General features: G+C 37.6%; 1 long non-coding RNA gene across 2 annotated transcripts in view; it reads right to left on the bottom strand.

Moving 5' to 3' along the window:
* Positions 1-10,569, bottom strand: part of LOC139827840 (uncharacterized) — a 35,614-nt gene extending 25,045 nt beyond the window's left edge. For both annotated transcript variants that reach the window (XR_011738904.1, XR_011738903.1), the window contains exons 1-3: positions 10,491-10,569; positions 9,899-10,001; positions 1,671-2,503 (exon numbers count right to left, since the gene is read on the bottom strand). This is a non-coding gene — a long non-coding RNA (uncharacterized lncRNA). The remainder of the gene's footprint in view (positions 1-1,670; positions 2,504-9,898; positions 10,002-10,490) is intronic.
* Positions 10,570-18,012: the final 7,443 nt, after the last annotated feature.

Raw genomic sequence — 18,012 nt, 5'->3', positions numbered from 1 at the left:
TCATTTAGCAATGTTCAGGATCTATAGGTTAGTTTGTTCTTGCAAAGATGAAAAGTCAGGACTTCCAAGTGATCTGGCATAAATTAAAGTTTCCATATCACGGATGCTTGCTTTAATAGTACTTACATTAGAAGGCCTAATGAAAAATGAAGTTAATAAAGTTGAATGCTGGAAAAAGTATTCCTTTTGACAAACTGATTAACTAGAAAGCCTCCACTATCACTTGGATGCATTCCCAGGAAAACCTCTGTGTTCCTGTTATTCCTCATCCTAGATAAGTAAATGAATACAAAACATTACTCAAATATGGAGAACGTTGTTTTCAACAACTGACAGAAAGCATTTTGATAATAGTGTAGTTGGTGTTAAAAATACACATATCTCAATATTTACAGGGAAGACACCATTTCTCATGCTATATTGCTCTCAGCTTAACAGAACACTTCAAAGTCCCCTATTCATTTGTTAAAAGTAGAATATATAATACTGCAGAAAACTACTCCTAAAATATTTTTTCCCTTTTACCAATATTCCTTCACAATAACTTGTGAAGTTTATGGAAAAGAAAAATTCAATTTTGAGTAAACATAATTTGAAAACATTCAAATCAATTCACATGTCTCTGCTTTTACAGTATATAAATAATTCAAGTTTTCTATGATGTATTAAACAAGTTATTTGGAAGCAAAAAACTGTATTGACATTTGCTCTGAAAGGCAATTTACATCAGTCATAGCAAAAGGAAACATCACATATGCACTACCAAATTGTAGTTATAGAAACTTGTTGGCAAAAGCTGCACAAGATGGTAATAGTGGGGGGTGGGAGGGCAGGGGGCAGGGAAGACTAAAAAGGATTTAACTAGAAATTAAAGAGAAAAGACTAGAGAAAAGCAGAAGAAAAAAATGAATGCTTAGAGAAAAAGAGAGGTCTGGCAATTTATGAGAAGAGCGCCTGGCAGGAGAGAAACAGAAAATTTGGCAGCAAAACTTGAAAGAAAAACCCCGGTGGGACTGGGAGGAGGAAAGAGAAGCAGAGAGTGGAGGAGAGAAAGGGAGGGAGAGAGAGTAGGACAGGGAGAGAAAAGTTGTAGTGTTGCTTGGCCACAACACAAAAACCTTCCCAGCCACATGTGTTGTCATGGCTAGCAGGCAATGCAGATAAATACAGCTCCTGAAGATTTGTCCAGGCAACATGGTTTGTGGGATGAAAGTATCTGCAATTCCTCTAAGAGAATCTAAATTATGTTAGAATAGGAGGTTTTTATCATGACTATGTCCCTAATTTAGAGCTGTAACAATGGTCTAGGTCTGTATGATAGTCCTGCTTTTACTCTGGTACAATTACTGCCTTTCACCACTTCCTGCTCTTCAGTTCATCGCCATCACAGCTGGAGTAGCCAGATGCAGATCCTCCAGTGTGCCATTAACTCGTTCAGCCTGCCAGGTTCTAGGATGCCCGATTACACAAAACGATCTAACGGGTGCTTTGTCATGCTAAAAATGCACGGGTTCTCAGAAGTGGGAACTGCAAAAGGTGAAGAGAGACATGATTTGGGTTCCTTTACTAAAGAATATTAAAATAAAAAATCCAGCCCAAGAATGTACGATGTACATAAGAGTGATCAAGTTACATTATCAAGGTTTAATCTGTGGAATTCTGGTACTCACTAGCTTCACACGGTCCTCCAAGGGTATGCTGAGACATCCAAGATGTGAAGAATACAGGTAGCCAGTCTTTACCTAAACACAAATGACAGGCTTGCTTCTACTGTTATGACTCATTCTTCTTGCTGGTGTTTCTGTTCTGTTGCTGGCAGTGTGCTCAAAGCAACCTCAACTTGAAATGTGCTTTTCCTGTAAACTTTTTTCCACTATCCTCAGAACATTTCTGAAGAACATTCTTCTCAGCTTGTGTCAGACAATGATACCATGCATTGCATGGATGCCTTTGGAGGACTTTATTTCTAACCATGTTTTTCCTCCTGTGTAGTTCAGTAGTCCTTCATCTTGTGATCTTAGGACATGCTGTTTCTCTTTGCCACAGATTGATGGTGGAAATTGCATCTCCTCCCATTTAGTTTGCTGAAGATCATAAAAACATAGATGCGTTATCAACAGAACATTCCTGTAGCTCCTTGAGAAATAATTGTTTTCTTCCTGGCTCCTCTTCAGCACTCAATGGTTAACAGGACCAGGCTGCCTCTTCTGGACACAAGAGTTATTAATAGAGCTCTTGGCCACGATGGTCCTACTTTTATTCTGAACTTCTGTTCAATCCAATTCAAAAAACGTACTGTCTTTTGCAGGAGAGAGAGGGGAAGAAACATTATCGTAAAGCCTTTTTTGGCTCTTTTCAGTAGAGTTGACAAGCTGTTGTAGGCTGAGTGACTGTAGGCTGAATAAGCTGGCAAGAACAGTGTTCTTCAAACTTGACTCTGTAGCCAAGTCTGATGGGTAGCATAACATATCGTATAGCCTCTAGTCAGAATAAAATCCATAAACTGAAAAAAAAAAAAAATCAGCATGCAGTCATCAAGTCTATTCCTATGTTCAAGACTGGCTGCATAATCAAAGGAAAATTACTTCATTGGGCTCACTGCCCGATAATAAGCTGAAAAGCGTGAGACCTCTGTTTCTTGCATTTAATTGTAGGCAATCAGGAAGACATCTCTAACCCCGCGAGCTCATGTTCTTTGAACAGTTTATGATGACCTTTTGGTTTATCAGTGTCTTTGAAATGTAACAACACAAAGGAAATCCAGAAAACAAACAAAACTGCCACCATGTAGAAACTGCACATTTACACAGGAAGAATTTCCCTGATTTGAAATGTAGCCGACATTTTATATTTCCAAAATTATTTTCCAATCCACAATGTCTCTACGAGTTCAACACGCATCTGTGTTTTAACCTACATATCCTCTCATCTTATGGCTATTACTTAACTTCTATACAAATAGAGTGTTTTAGGCTAAATTTTGACTCCTTGACTGAGGCAATATCATGAAGCAAGTACACTCCTTATGAATGCCTGCTACCTTCCTCCTTAATCTGCTCACCCTTGGAAGAAAATAGGAACACAGGCAGAAAGAAGGTTCCGAGTAGTCTCCCCAGTCAGAGGAAGTATATTCCGGCACTTCTGGGAGACACTTGTCTGCTCTGTTCTTAAAAATCACCAAAGGAAGAGATGCCATAGCTGTCTGTTTTGGGATAACAGCTCTTCCTGACATCAAATTGCCTTTTACCTGCAAACTACTCGTTCTATCCCTAGGGGACATGCAGAATTGGCCAACACCATCCTTCTTACAGTTTTTTGCACAAGAGCATCACTTAGTTGACTCAACTTTTTGATGCAGCAAAACCTCCTTTCCATCGTTCTCCACAGCATTATTGCCTGCTTACATGGTCCCCGTTTTACACTTGTACATTACATTTTTCCTTGCTCATTGTCATAATTTGTGTCTGTGCACTGAATTTCATGCATTTACCTAAGACCACTTCACCAATTTGTCCACCATCCTCACTTTCATACTCTGAGTTGTTTCAAACCCTTATGATCTGGACTTGTTCCACAAATATTTTACACCAGTCTTTTCAATTGACTTTGCTCCAAGCCATTAATGAACTAGATTTTTAAAACATCCTTAGGTCCCCACCTGAAATATTGCTCCAGTTGACAACACCACAGTCTTGTTGCCTATGCATATTCCACTAGATCTTCATAAAAACTTTTAAGATACCAAAGTAGGTACATCTAGTACAGACACACGGGCAATGTGCTCAGCAACACTGTGTGTAGTGCTTTGATGTGCAGACAGCAAGCAAAGACCTACACATGACAAGGATGATGGCCATATTCCCAAAGCAGGACATTCTGAAAGGAAGTGAAAGTTGTCAATTCTTTGATGACTTAAGTTTCCTAGGTCATCCTTTTTTTTTCCCCTCTTAGCAGCACTTCCTTTATTTGCTTGTCTCAACTCTCCCAACATTTTACCAGGACTCTCTCAGTTCTTGGAGACAGTAATTAGTTTCTAACAGGTATTGCTTCAGCTAATCTTTCGAGTGTTACATATTTCATTGAACTCCTGATGTATGCCTAAATTAGCTACCTGTTCTTAAAGCTCTTTTTCAGTATTTAGTTTTCACTCTTAATTATTGGTTGTCAAAGAAGGTTAAGGATTTTATATATTTGTATGGTGCCAGATGACATCAAATGTATTAAAATGAATGTTCACAACATGTAACAGTTCTTAAAATTTGATGCTGGGACCAAAACAAAACTGATAAACAAAAAAAATATTGTTATTATCTCTTAATGAGAACCACTGATTATTTTTTACATTTCATTTGACAGTCTTCGTCTTAATTCTACATGGCAAAGTTAAATTATTCTGGTTGATGAAGATCATTCTGACTCCAAAATACACTTATTAAGTGAAATTAAAGTATGGTGCTAATCAGGAGAATGAGCATGTGTTACTAACCAAACATACAAAACCTAACAATGAGATAATGACAGGTACGATGACAGATACAAAGCATTACTATTTAAAGCTAGTAAAATGCTTTGATCTTCCTAAAGAGAAAAAGCAATGTAGATGTAAATCTCTACAGACTTCAGAGAGAAAAACCTTCACTTTTTAAATTGTGTTTGCTTTGTATCTCAAAAGTAAGGCAACATCTTTATTGCAAAGTGACTGAAGATGATAGAAGTCATAGATTGGGAGGCTGTACCAGAGGCAGGCAAGATTCACAGAACAAAAAGCAGGGCTTGCTGTTACATACTGCAAGGGCAGTTTTCCGCTAATGACCAGTACGTTTCATAAGTTTTCATACATACATCCAACAAGTCATTTTCAAAATGAATAAAGAAGTCTGGATTCAATACTCTTTTCCAACTGATTTCACTAAATTGGGAAATATTTGTCAGATTTTGGGTCAAGGCAACCCTATTCATGTGTATGTATGAGAACAACACTACACAGGTAAGCAGAGATAGAAAGCCTGCATTTTGATGTGATGGAAATTTCTGAATTCACTTCAAAAGCTTTGTTTTGCTCAATGAAAAGTGAGAAGATTAACACCAGAACTATTTTCCTTCATTTGCACAGAATACATGGTTCTCTGACTGAGAAAACCATTTATAATTTTTCTTGGCAAAACTCTGATGCAAGAAAGGGCTACAGACCCAGTAGTCCAAATCTGTATCATTTCAGGATGCAGGGTGACATAGTAACTTTGCTTTTGCTGAGCAAAAGAGATTTCTGGGCACACCACAGCGATTTTCTGCAGATCTGAGGAGTCAGAAAGATTTCTGTACTTGCCTGCCATGGGTGCCTAGGAGCTTAGCCCACTGGTTGGGGTAGTTATGCAGCCTGTAGGCAGTCACTGGGAGCTTAATATCCCCCAGTCATTTTGGAAAACATGTTTTTCAGAGTGATACAGGTATGCTCAAGGATTCTCATGGCTTCAATTAATTTCTCACATAGCTTTTTGAAGGTGAGATGTAAGCGCAAGTAAAGTACCATGTGCCCTGAAATACTGTGGATTAAACATCTGAATATATTTACTGTTTTTGCATACCAACTTCTCTCGGGTTCTCTGGAGAGAGGAAGAAAACACAGCTTATGTTTCAGGGAAATTTAAGTCCTATGCTTCTCCAAATATACAAGAGGAAGTTCAACCAAGTATTTTTCTCCTCTAAGTGCCCCCCCTTCCTGCCATTTCTTATTTTGCATGGGCTGTCCAACGATGTAATTAAACCCAGATTTTATCTTCCAGTAACAAAGAAAGGTTATATGTTAGAAAATAAGGCAGCAGGGGAGCTAGAACAGTTGTTTGCACTATATTATTGTCTGCATCCTTTAGGCTCTATTATTAGTCTTTTGAGGTACACATTGAACTACAGCGTAATAAAGTATATTAATTGGGATTAATCTCTTGCTACTTTGAAGAGATGAGAGTCTAAAATAAGTGACATGTAAGAGGACAAAATATGGAAGCAGACTATTCTATTATTTATACTTGCATTCAGCTCAGTAGTCTCATTTGCAGAATAATTTGCACCTGTATTTTGCACCAGTTTGAGTCTGCATTTTTGGGTCTGCAGTTGAAATTCAGAGAGAAAGTGTAAATAGAGGCACATGTAACTATTTGTTTAGATAGTTCAGTTACTTGGGTTACTGATTATATTTGCATTAGCAGGTCTGCACAGGTATAAATCACATCATGTCATTCTGTGAGGGCATTCTTATTGGTAGACGTCACTTGGGTGTAAAATAATAGATCTAATTATGTTTTTTCTTTCCATAATATGGCGCATAACATAAAAAGGATATATACCAACATGGGTATAACTTCCAATAACTGTTCCAAGTTACCTTCTCTGTTTACAAGTAACACTGAATTGCATTTGCTATTTTTCACTCTGGAATTACTTTATACAGATAAGGACTGAAAAACTGGGAGTATTAAATACATCACTCTAGTTGTAGGCCCTTAATTTGATCCAAATTATAATGACATTTTTATTACTCTTGTCTCATTGATTTTCAAAAATGGAATTTTCACATCTAGCTCTTAGAAAGATTATCTGGTTTTCATCTAACAGTACAGATGCATTTTGTCACACTGTGGTGTACATTTCAGGAGTTTGTATCCATCCCATTTGTCATTCAACAATGAGCAGGGGTCACCCTGCCATTCTTGAAAACAATTAAGTACAATTTGAATGCATTTCACTGTTGCCAACATATTTGAAGAATTGCTTTTCCCTTATATTTAATCTGAAATTACATCTGATTTTTGTGGCTGGCTTATCATGATCATGAGACCCAGTGTTATGCATGACCCTTTTTTTTTTTTTTAAGTTTCTGATTGCAACAAGTAAGAGATATGATTATAACATTCAAGATCGAAAAAAAGGCATAGAGACGCAACATATCATCTTGGTACCCAGTGTAACATATACTTCATAAGAATTGCATGGTTTTATACCCAACACTGATGTATTCTGCTGGTGTCCTAAATTGTTCAATAAATACAGTGTTTCACACCACTAGCATTCTTTGGAGATGCACTATTGGGGCAGACTATTTCTTTCAACAGTGCCTTAGAACAACTGAATATAGATCCCTAAAATGAAGCCTAGCCATGAATTGCAGCATAACACAAACTGACATTAAAGCCTGTGAGAGTTTTGGGTGCTTAAGAACAGAGAATGCTTCATATAAACACTCACAGATAAGAATCGTATATACTAATTGGCAACTTGCCAAAACAAACAGAGTACAAAGACATTGTTGAGTTACAGTAAGAACAAACCTTACTCAAGGTGCAAGCCAAACTTCTTGAGGTTTGAAAATCCAGTTGACCAATAATCCCAACAGCCATTCTGACCCTCTCTTTCTTGCCTCACTAGTAATCATGAGCTATTTGAAAGCTTCCAGGTATATGAACGTTATTTTTTTTTGAGAGAGAGAGAGAGATGACAGTTGTAAATGAGCTGGATGAAGCTCTGCACTGTCTTGATGTGGTGAAGCATCCCAAAACTCTAAACTGTCCTCCTCTGCCAGTTCTGCTGTTGGATAAGAGTGCAGATAAAAACTGCCAGAGGGACTTTGCTCAACAGTAGGATTAACTTTCATTTCACAAGGCCCCCAGGCAATCCTTTGGACTGCTTTTTTCAATGCCACCTCTTCATATTCACCTCTACTTTGTATTCTGAGGAGCAGATGACCCATGCTTATCCATAAGGCACGTGGTTGTGCATCTTCCACTTGCTCTGTAGGAATAGTAGGCTCTTACTAGCCTGAAAGGCTGAATCCTGTTCTCCAACCTAATGTCTGCTCTCAGATGTAGATGGTTGTGCTTAAAGCTTTTGTTTTAATGGAAAGTTAAACCTCTAATCTTCAATCTTACACTCTGGGGAATAAAAAGAGGTTGAAATTGCAAATTCTTATCTCTCAGGCATGTTAATTCAAAACCTTTTCCAACACTTTGCTGCCATCCTTTCACAACACTTTTTACACCATTCCTCTTCACACAAGCCCATCCTTCTCTTGACTTCACTTATTCCTGTGAATGTTTCAGAACAGGGAACCAGTGACAAGACATCGTAACCCACATTCTTTTCTCTTTGGGGCAAAGAAACAAATATGTGCTGAAGTTAAGGATAAACATGTAAAGACACAAAGACCTCCCGTGTAGCTATCACAGGTGGGTCAGCTTTGGTGGCATAGTTTGGATGATTTGTTATGCCAATAATTCTCTTTTATACATTCTGGGGCATTATAAAACTCCCTAAGGTACAGCATACCAGCAAAAGACCCAGAGTACCTTTCACACACAAATGTAAGAATAGCAAAAGCTACAACTGCAGGCAAAGAGTCAGACAAATACAAATGCCAAATTCTGGTAAATACAGCTAAGAGCAGTGTGTGCCTGGGTCCATGCACTCAAACTGAAGTTTTCTTGGCTCAAGCAGTACCCTGCCCTGGAGAGAGGATGTGGAACCATTTTACCATCAGAAAAAAACGCATATTTATAACCCTGCTATCTCGTGAAGAAAAAATGTTGTGGTATTGAAGCTGGATCATACGAAAGATGGGCAATAGCCCACAGACAGTCTACGGTCTACAGTCTTCCAAGGTTTTGCCATAACATACCACTCTTTTCCAAGTTGAAGAGGAAACATGCCAGTGAAAACAGTTCTTCCTCCCAAGCAAGACAAGACCAATTACATTCATTTTGTTCAAGTTTCTGGTTTCCGTTGTGTTCTGATCTGAGGAGGTGTGGGAGGCACCGTCCATTACAGATGCCTTCCTCAAAGTTTGCTCCTCTGAGCTTTTGGACAAAACAACGCTGTGGCAGGTAATTCTAAGTCTGCCCCTGTGTGAGCTTTGGCATTACATCAATCAATCAGTTCGGTTTGATGCTTTTCTTCTGTTGAGTAAGCCCTACAAAGCTGTGAACCCAGTTTCTAGCAATTTCCATTTTCTTGTGTCATTAGTTAGATTCAGTATGTAACCTCAGTTTAAACACCTCTTGTTTTTACATGTTTTACAGTTTCACTATGCAAGATTAGGCATAAATAATGCTTTCTCAAAACAGGAGATATACTAAATACGACAATGTTTAGAACGTAAATATTAAGCAACTATCCTTAGGATTACTGTGGTACAGCATACAGCCCAAGCAGAAAGACCTGGATAGTATATTCATTTGAATTAATGAGATTTTATTTTCTAATAATACTTTTCAGGATATTTCAGTCATCTAGACATGTTAACTGAAAAAATTACTTGAAAAGCTTTGGATCTGCCCACGCCATGCATTATACTGTTTCCCAGTGAAAAATAAGCAACAGCTGGTGTAAATTAATGAAGCTTTCTTGATTTCAGTGCAGGGGTGCCAAATCATAGTACACAAGGATTTAGCTGTACTTTTTCAGCTAAAAACCAGAATTTAATTCAAGCTGTCCTAATAAATACACTTTTGGCTCATAGGTAAGATAAAGAAAAATAAATGAGACAGACTTGTTTTGATGTGACTATTCAGTGAGAGATGCCTTTTCCTTTTTTTCCCCAAAACACACATTCACACAGCACTAACAACTTTCCAAGCCCCAGCCTTCTTAGTATTTTCTCTGTCTCAGCAAAGTCACATGGATTAACCTCACCCTACTTGCACAGTATCCCAGGCTGTGTTCAATCCAGTTCAATACCACACCTCAGATATTTCCTTCTGATGTCTCAGGACACACAAGAACGCAAGCTTAGAAAAGGGGTCTGCCACCTGCAACTTACAATGAACTTACTCATAAAGAGGCAAAAAGTACCAGTTGCCAGCAAGAAGCTAGTGCATCATTTGGTACAAGCCCCAAAATGGGTACTTACCACTTCTTAGTGTCATTGTTTCATACCCAGAGCTGTGTGCATATATCCCAGTTCCAAGTCGTACAAGAGGCCTGATTCTTGTGTGCATGGGTGTCCTGAGATCCTGTAACAAAAACTTCTTAGTGATAATTACTTGTTTACTTTCTGGAATACATTTCTAAGTGCTGGCTTTCATTATTTGCATGATTGTGAGAAGAGCTGGACTGCTAAGACTTGGAGATTACAAACTCCTTCTTCATCACACTGAAATACAGACTATGTATGCATTTGACATGGCTATATGCAAACTTCAGAACAACATGCTGCTTCTGTCATCTTCTAAATACATAAAGAAATCCTGGAAACAGAAAAGCAATTAGAAAAAAACAGTCCGTCTTCCGCTGCAATCTCGATGTAAGCATTTGAGAGTCCCAAGGCTGTCTTGAATACCTGATAGTATTTTCTATGTGCTACCAGGAAGATGACCAGATGCACAAATCCATGTTTCTCTTTCTGGAATAAGCCAGCAGTACTTTTATGAGAGCACAAATTTGAAGTAAAATATTGAGATAGAGAAGAAACTGCTCCAGAAGCAATGCAGAACTATACTTACAGAAGTTCATCATCATAAAAATATTATCTTTAGTGTCCACTTAGTCTATTTTCTTCATTCTCCAGTGGATGATCAGGTCTGGTGAGAGAGAAAGAGACTAGCTCAGAGCTGCTCACAGTAAAGAAGGAAATTTGCTATGATCATCAAATAAATGCATTATACACAAGCTAAAATAAGCCAGTGGTCAGACTGGCACATACATACGGATAAATCAGCATGTCTGTATGATATAAAGGTATTTCAAGGGAGTTAGTTTTTCACATAGGATATTTCCTGCTCTGCTAAAAATATTAGGAGTAGAACACTTAATTGGAAATAAGTAATACAGATGTATGTAGCAGCAGTCATAAGATTTTATCCAGTTTGTAAGAAGAAAAAATAACACCACTGGAGAATCACATATCCAAGAGATATTTACTGATGTTTTCTCTCTTTAGAGAAGCATATAATAAAATTAATTTGTAAAGCCATGTTTACTTTTTCTTAATTGTACTTAAATTAACCTAAGTTTAGCAAGTTTATTTTCTGAACATATATTTGAGTTTAAAAACTTAACTACACTATTATAATCCATATCTGCCAGCTACAGATTTTTGCTTTAGAAGATAAGCAGTACATTGAAAAGTTATTAGCATCTGAAAAGTTATAGGAGTACAAAGTAAATGACTTCTATAACAAACTGACTCTTCAGGTGCTGTATTTTCATATTTATTTATAGATACCCACAAACACAGTTTTAATTCTTCTGCTGTCTTGCTGCTAGTTAACAGGCAAAAACTTTTTGATGTTTGTTTTCTTTTGCCTTGTTGAGAGGGCAAGGGGAAATCGCAGCCAAGCACCCTTGCATGAACCCAGTTTGTTAGTTATTTCCACACTTGTAAGCACAGGCTCTTGGGTTAGCAATAATTATGAGGGGCAAAAGGTTACTACCACTAGTAGGAAGCCCACCACTGATATCAATGAACTGTGAATCATGCAATGATTTTCACATTTGTTAGTGTCGTGGCTTAACTCAGACTAGTAATACAACCCCGACAGCTACTCGCTCACCCTCTCCTTCTCCCCCCACCAACAGGGGAGAGAATCAAAAGGGGAGAAACTTGGGCTGAGATAAATGCAGTTTAATAAAAAACAAAAATCCTAATATACTACCGGTAAACATATATATATATATAAAATAGAAATAAAAGATACACAGGGCAATTTCTCACAAGTTCTGTCCACCAATCCTGATCCTGAGAGAGGAAAAAAAAAGGCAGAAAGGCTCAGAGGCCTCTGCAAAATGGCAAAAAGTTGATCCAAACATCCCACACCAAAACTGCCCTAGCTCTGACAAAAAGATCAGATTTAAAAAAACAAACCACAATGCGCACAAGAGAAAGTGCCCGAGAGCCAGAGCAACAACGAGAATGACCCAGAGAGAGTGGAAGATTCCCCCCACTGCCGCTTAAATACGAAGCATGATGCTATTGGGATGGAATACTCTTATTGATCAGTCTGGATGTCTGTCAAGCTCTGCCCCATCCATGCCCCCCTTCCTCACTGCCTCAGACCTGTGGGCAGAGCACTCAGGATGTCCTTGGCTCTCAGACCAGAGCAATTAAAAACATTAACTCTGTGCTGGGGTGTTATTTCTTGTTCTCAAACTAAGTTCAAATAATGAGTGTGCTAGCTATAGAAAAGAAAGGTTTCTAACTGCATGAAGGAAATTAACTCATTTTCAGCCAAACCAGAACAGTTAGAAAGTCTGAATTAATAAACAGTCCATTAATGCTACACAGAAAGAAGGCAAAACCAGATCTGCACTCCTGGTATTTACTCTGAATACAAACAATGGGAAATATGAGAGAGACAACAGTGCCGTTTTTACTATTCTGATTGAATCCCCTGTTGAAAAAAATAGTATTATTTAACATCAGTGGAGTTTTGCTAGTCTAAAACAACTGGAAGTGAGACCAGAGTCAAATTGAGAATTTGCTGGAGAAAACAGAGAAGACATGAGGGGGAGAAAAATTGTTTTTCCCTTGAAAATGTTGCCAGATGAGAGTCTCATCAAGCCTACAATACAGCATGACATGTTAATTAATAGTTACGAGAATAAGAAGTATTAGCTTACTGTCCCTGCACCTTCTCTTGAAACTATCCAAATTTTAGATATAATTTCCTGTAGAAACTACAGTTTATTCTTTCTGAGGGCTCACTTTCCTTATGTGTTCTTGAAACAACTGCAAAATTTCAAAGAAAGCAACCTGAAGAATACAAAAATATACTTATTTCAAATGACTTGAACTATTTCACTTTCCATCTGAAGACCGAATCTTGAGCTGGAATTGAAGGAAAAAAATATTACAAGATCTGGTCTCAAAGTTGTTTTTTTTTTTTAAAATAACTTGCTTTAACAAACTCTACCTGAAGATCTGCAGACATACACATGTCCTTGACCTCAAGTCAACACCATATATAAGCATGACACTGTTCTCTGCTCCTGAGTCATCAAAATGGTAATTCCTCCAAATATTTTTTTTTTTCTTAAAAAGTTATTTCAATGACTAACAGCAAGCACACACTTAACTGACCAGCCAAATCAGGCCAATGCTTAGTTTGAAGTAAATAATCACTCCCTAATTTCTGTTCTCATTTAGAAGGGAAGATTTACAAAATATTATGTTGATGGCTTATCAATGTTGCTTTTCATTGAATACAACATGCATTTCTAGTTTCAAGTCACTGTAAACAAAAGAGAAAACGATGTCTGACTACCAAAGCAAAATATAATTTTCGATTTGAAGCACAAACTTCTATCTCATTACTAGTGTAGAAGATGTGGAGTTTTGTACTCGGCACTGGTGAAGCCCTACCTTGAACACTATGTTCAGTTTTGGGCCCTGCATCATAAGAAGGACATTGCAGAGGAGGCAACGAGGCTGGTGGGGGATCTGGAGCACAAGTCTGATGAGAAGTGGCTGAGGGAACTGGGGCTGTTCAGCCTGGAGAAAAGGAGGCTGAGGGGAGATCTTATCGCTGTCTACAACTACCTGAAAGGAGGCTGTAGCATAGAGGCTGTTGGTCTCTTCTCCCAAGTAGCAAATGACAGGATGAGAGGAAATGGTCTCAAATTGCACCCAGGAAGGTTTAGATTGGATACCAGGAAACATTTCTCCATGGAAAGGGTTGTCAAGGACTGGAACAGGCTGCCCATGGAAGTGGTGGAGTCACCATCCAGGGAGGTGTTTGAAAAGTGTATAGACGACATTCTTAGGGACATGATTTAGTGCTAGATTTGGGTTATGGTTGAACTCCACGATCTTGACAGTCTCTTCCAACTGAAATGATTCTATGACCCTATGATCTTGAGAAAACACAGATTGCACAAATCATTTTTGTTCGGAGATTCTGTTTTCTGTGATGTTTTCAGTAAATTACCCCATCTTCCCACTACATATACATAAATAAGACACACACTTTCATAATTATTGTAGGGAGTGGCATTACAAATATCTCCTTTTCCCAAGATCTACAAACTCACAGAATTAGAATAAAGTGTATCTCTTGCATAACTTCTGGCATGTCATTTTCATCCTCCTTCCAGCATAATCGAACACACTGTGGGATATAGACTGTAATAATAGTCATCAGTCTCTCTAATGAAAGATGCCTGGAAAAAATATGGTAGTTTAACTATCAGATACTGCTTCATAAACATAAATTCTAATGTTTCCCAAATACATATGTTTTTCTTAATATCACTAAATTTGGCTTTGTTAGTGAAAGCATTTGTATATTGGACCATCAATAATGAAGCTAAAATTATTAGGAAAAGTAGGTGTAATTTACAGTTAATTTTATGAAATTCCATTATCACCAAATACCTCAGCAAATAGCAAAGTCAGTATTTCCCATCAGACCACTGTCATGCACCTCTCAGAAGAGGGAAGGTGGTCTTGAGACCTTGATTGTTGCCCAGTTGAACAAAAGCACTTTAGGGCAACATACCTGCCTAGTAAGCCAGGTGAGCGTGGAGTTTAACTGACCCAAATAAGGGACAATCCAGAGCGGGACTGCTCTCGGGTGAGTTACCTGGGCCCCTTCTGCTCTTGGCGGTGTCCAGAAATAACTAGTTGAACAAGCAGGCAAATATAAGGATAATTCAGATGGGTGTTGCCTGAATTTGTTTCAGATGTAAGTGTTGGATGCAATAACACACCCATCTTCAAATAACCAGAACTAAAGGAAGAATATCATGCTGTGGGCACAGTCCCAGAAGTCCCATTTTGCCAAGGTCTGATATGTTCTTCATAGTCTAAAAGGGAATAAGCTGCAAAAGGAATCTGCAGGAAGATGCTTTGCTTGTCACCATTCCAATCATAAGCTGCTGGAAGGGATATCAGGCAAAACTGGTCTTCAGTGACAACACACCACAGATAACGGACCAGACTTGCAGCCAGTGTCAAGGGCCAACAACAGGACATGGGCTGACAGAGGAAGAGGTCCAGGTGCCTACCACCAATGCCAGCTTCCAAGACAAGCAGGAAGACATTTTTAATACACTCTTTTATCACAAATGCATTGGACATAGTTCTTCTGTCCACTTATACTTCCCAGTACTACTGCTACTCTCACCACCGCATTAGAATATAGCATATATTAACAGAGCAGTGATGCTAACTGCAGTACAAAAGACATGCAAATGGAGTCTTGTTCATCAACAAATGCTAACAGAAGCCCAGAGAGGCCCATCTGGAGCTTTCATGAATTTATTGGCTTCTTTTCATTGCCCTCACCTGCTTTTTTATTTATTTATAATCTATAGCAAATTTCTCACTTTTATAGGTATTAGTCACCATGTAGACTTTATCTACAGATGAAAAGCTTCAGTGTAATGTTATTTCCTTTCTCTCCATTGCCGTTTCACAACTTCACAATTCTATCTTCTTTTCTTTTTTTTTCTGAAGTTCAGTTGTTCTTGCACACTGATTTATTCACCTGCTCTGCTAACCTATTCAGGGAGACTTATACTAAGTTTGAAGGCCAAATTCTGTTTCTGTTTCACACAATTACAGTTCTAGAATAAATATAGAAAGTAACAAGCATTGCCTAATAAACCTACACTGTAAATCTACAGGCACATAAACTCTGAATGCCAGGTGGTATTTAATCACACAAGCAATCCTACAGATTTAAGTCATATTAACATTGATAAGAGTATATTCATCATGCAGAAAATTTACAAGTCCAGAAGTTCCTTTGCCTTCCTATTTTAGTTTCTAGTTAACAAGCATTATATTGACTTTCTTTTTGCTTTACCATCATCATTCCAGATGCCTTTTTTTTAAATTTCTGAGAGCTACTATCAGCTCAGTTTAAGCTTCTATTTGAGTACATACTACTACTTTTATAGTTGTCCTTATTAAAGAACCTGTAGAATAAAATACTGTTTACCCAATTTGGTAGTAGGAAAAGAGATAAATCTTGGGTGCTAAGACAAACACACTGTAATATAAGTTTAATTGCAACTGACTGGTTATGTTGCCACATCAGAACCACTCTAGATTCTGTAGAGTAATTCTGTCTTAAGTCAAAGCTATGTTAAGCTTAAGAACAAAGAAACAAAAGCCCCCTGTTTGCATAGTAACTGATCTCTGTAATGTCAGGTATGATGAAAGTGCTCACTGGGAGAATAACACAGCAAAATACATACAGCTCTGACATTTCCAAAACACAGATCGGAGCCATGTTTTTAAAATATCATTTTTTTAATATCTCAGCTTTAATTTCCATCAAAAGTCTTACTACTCTAGAAACCTCCCTTATCTCCTGCTTTTAGTGTAGCTACTCATCATATTCCTCGCCCAGTTATATTTTATCATGCAAATCACCATGCTTGGTATAGATACTGCAGAAATTAAGGTAAAAGGAAACCCATTCTTCCAACCTTTTCCATGAAAAATATGATTTTCAATAAAATCATCCCACTGGCTGACCTGGAATTTTATGCTTCCTCTGAGAATGACATATTTTGCACCTATGAAGTCAATCAAATGCCAGTGATTTTTGGTTTTTTGTTTGTTTGTTTTTTGTTTTTTTTTTTTTTTTTTTTTTTTTATTACCCAGCACTGGTAGAGCAGTTTCAGTAAAAATAATTTATACCAACTGTTTTCAGTTAATGGAAATTCAAAGTCTTCAGACAGTGTTTTTTATTTCTGGTGCTTGACTCCTCAGAGAAATAGAGAAGCATAATTGATACCATATGCTTTTTATTGTTTTCCACATGAAAGAATCACAATTTTCAGTGGATCATTGAATTATGCTGTGACATTGTGCCAAATCATCAAACAAGGTCACAGGTGATGAAGGTACAGTGTTCAAAAAGGGAATAGCGTGTATCATTTATTTGAATTAAAGGTTTATGTCAGTTTGTCTGAGTTAACTCAGACAAGAAATTTTCTAGGATTTTCCACAGTCTACAAAGTAACTCCTTGTAAATTACTGGCAGAAGTCCAAGAAAACGTGTACATGTTCATCACCAAACAACAGGATTACAAAACACTATAATTTCAAAGACTACGTTACATTAGAGCCAAGTCAGTTGCTTCAAGACACTTTAGATATGTTAATAACTACGGAATAGGAAAATAACTGCACCTACCGTTTTTCAGGAATGCCACTGTCATAGAAAAAGTCTCTTTCTCCCATGGTTGTACCTGCCAAAGCATTATCTTCATTAATTGTTTTCTGTACTAATTTATCTGTTTTACATCTCTGCTTCACAAAATCCTAACTGAAGGAATATTTTTAGAAAATCCTGCAAATTTTTCAGCTTTAGAAGAATAAAAAACTTTGTGTGTGCAAGTCTACATCAGATTCAGTAACTGAATCTATTTATCATTCTTTGACTCATTTTGTGATGTTACTTCACACCTTCACTTTTGCTCTATCATTTCAAGCTGAAAACTTGCTGGAAGGAGAACATCACCTTCATGACGTGCGTCTTACACAACAGAGCAATTAGGTATATATCCAAGAATTACAATTCCAGCACCAAGTGACAGTCAAAAAACTCTAAGGTTTGACGCTAATTACAAAGTCATTGCATTGTTTTTAGTTTGGACAGTGTTTTAATACAGTGGAGACAGCTTCCATTCTCAGAAAGCTTACTCCTCACATTAGACAAAAACCAACAAAACACAGGGAATGACCAGGCAACATGAGTATGTCTGAAGTTACCATAAGTCTAAAATGATGTACACAGCATCAAAAGAATTTAACAGGTGCTGTTGAATTACAACTTTCATTTAACAGTTCATGATGCAAATATTACCAACTAAGGTGCAATTGGCATTTTTTAATGCAACAGTGGGATTTTGAAGAGAAACAGTAAATAAGGCAGATTTTCTCTCTCAGTACTTCTCAGGCAGGAAATTTCAATTTTCACCTTCTGGAAGGGTTTAAGTTGTAAAGACTTTTGAAGGAACTCAATGGCAGCGTGACCTAAATTGATGGTTTTAAAGAGAGGAAACACTAA

This window comes from Patagioenas fasciata, chromosome 4, assembly GCF_037038585.1.
Source record: "Patagioenas fasciata isolate bPatFas1 chromosome 4, bPatFas1.hap1, whole genome shotgun sequence".
In the NCBI taxonomy this organism is placed as follows: domain Eukaryota; kingdom Metazoa; phylum Chordata; class Aves; order Columbiformes; family Columbidae; genus Patagioenas; species Patagioenas fasciata.
The sequence above is the reverse complement of the archived record's forward strand: the minus strand, read 5'-3'. Positions and strand labels throughout refer to the sequence as shown.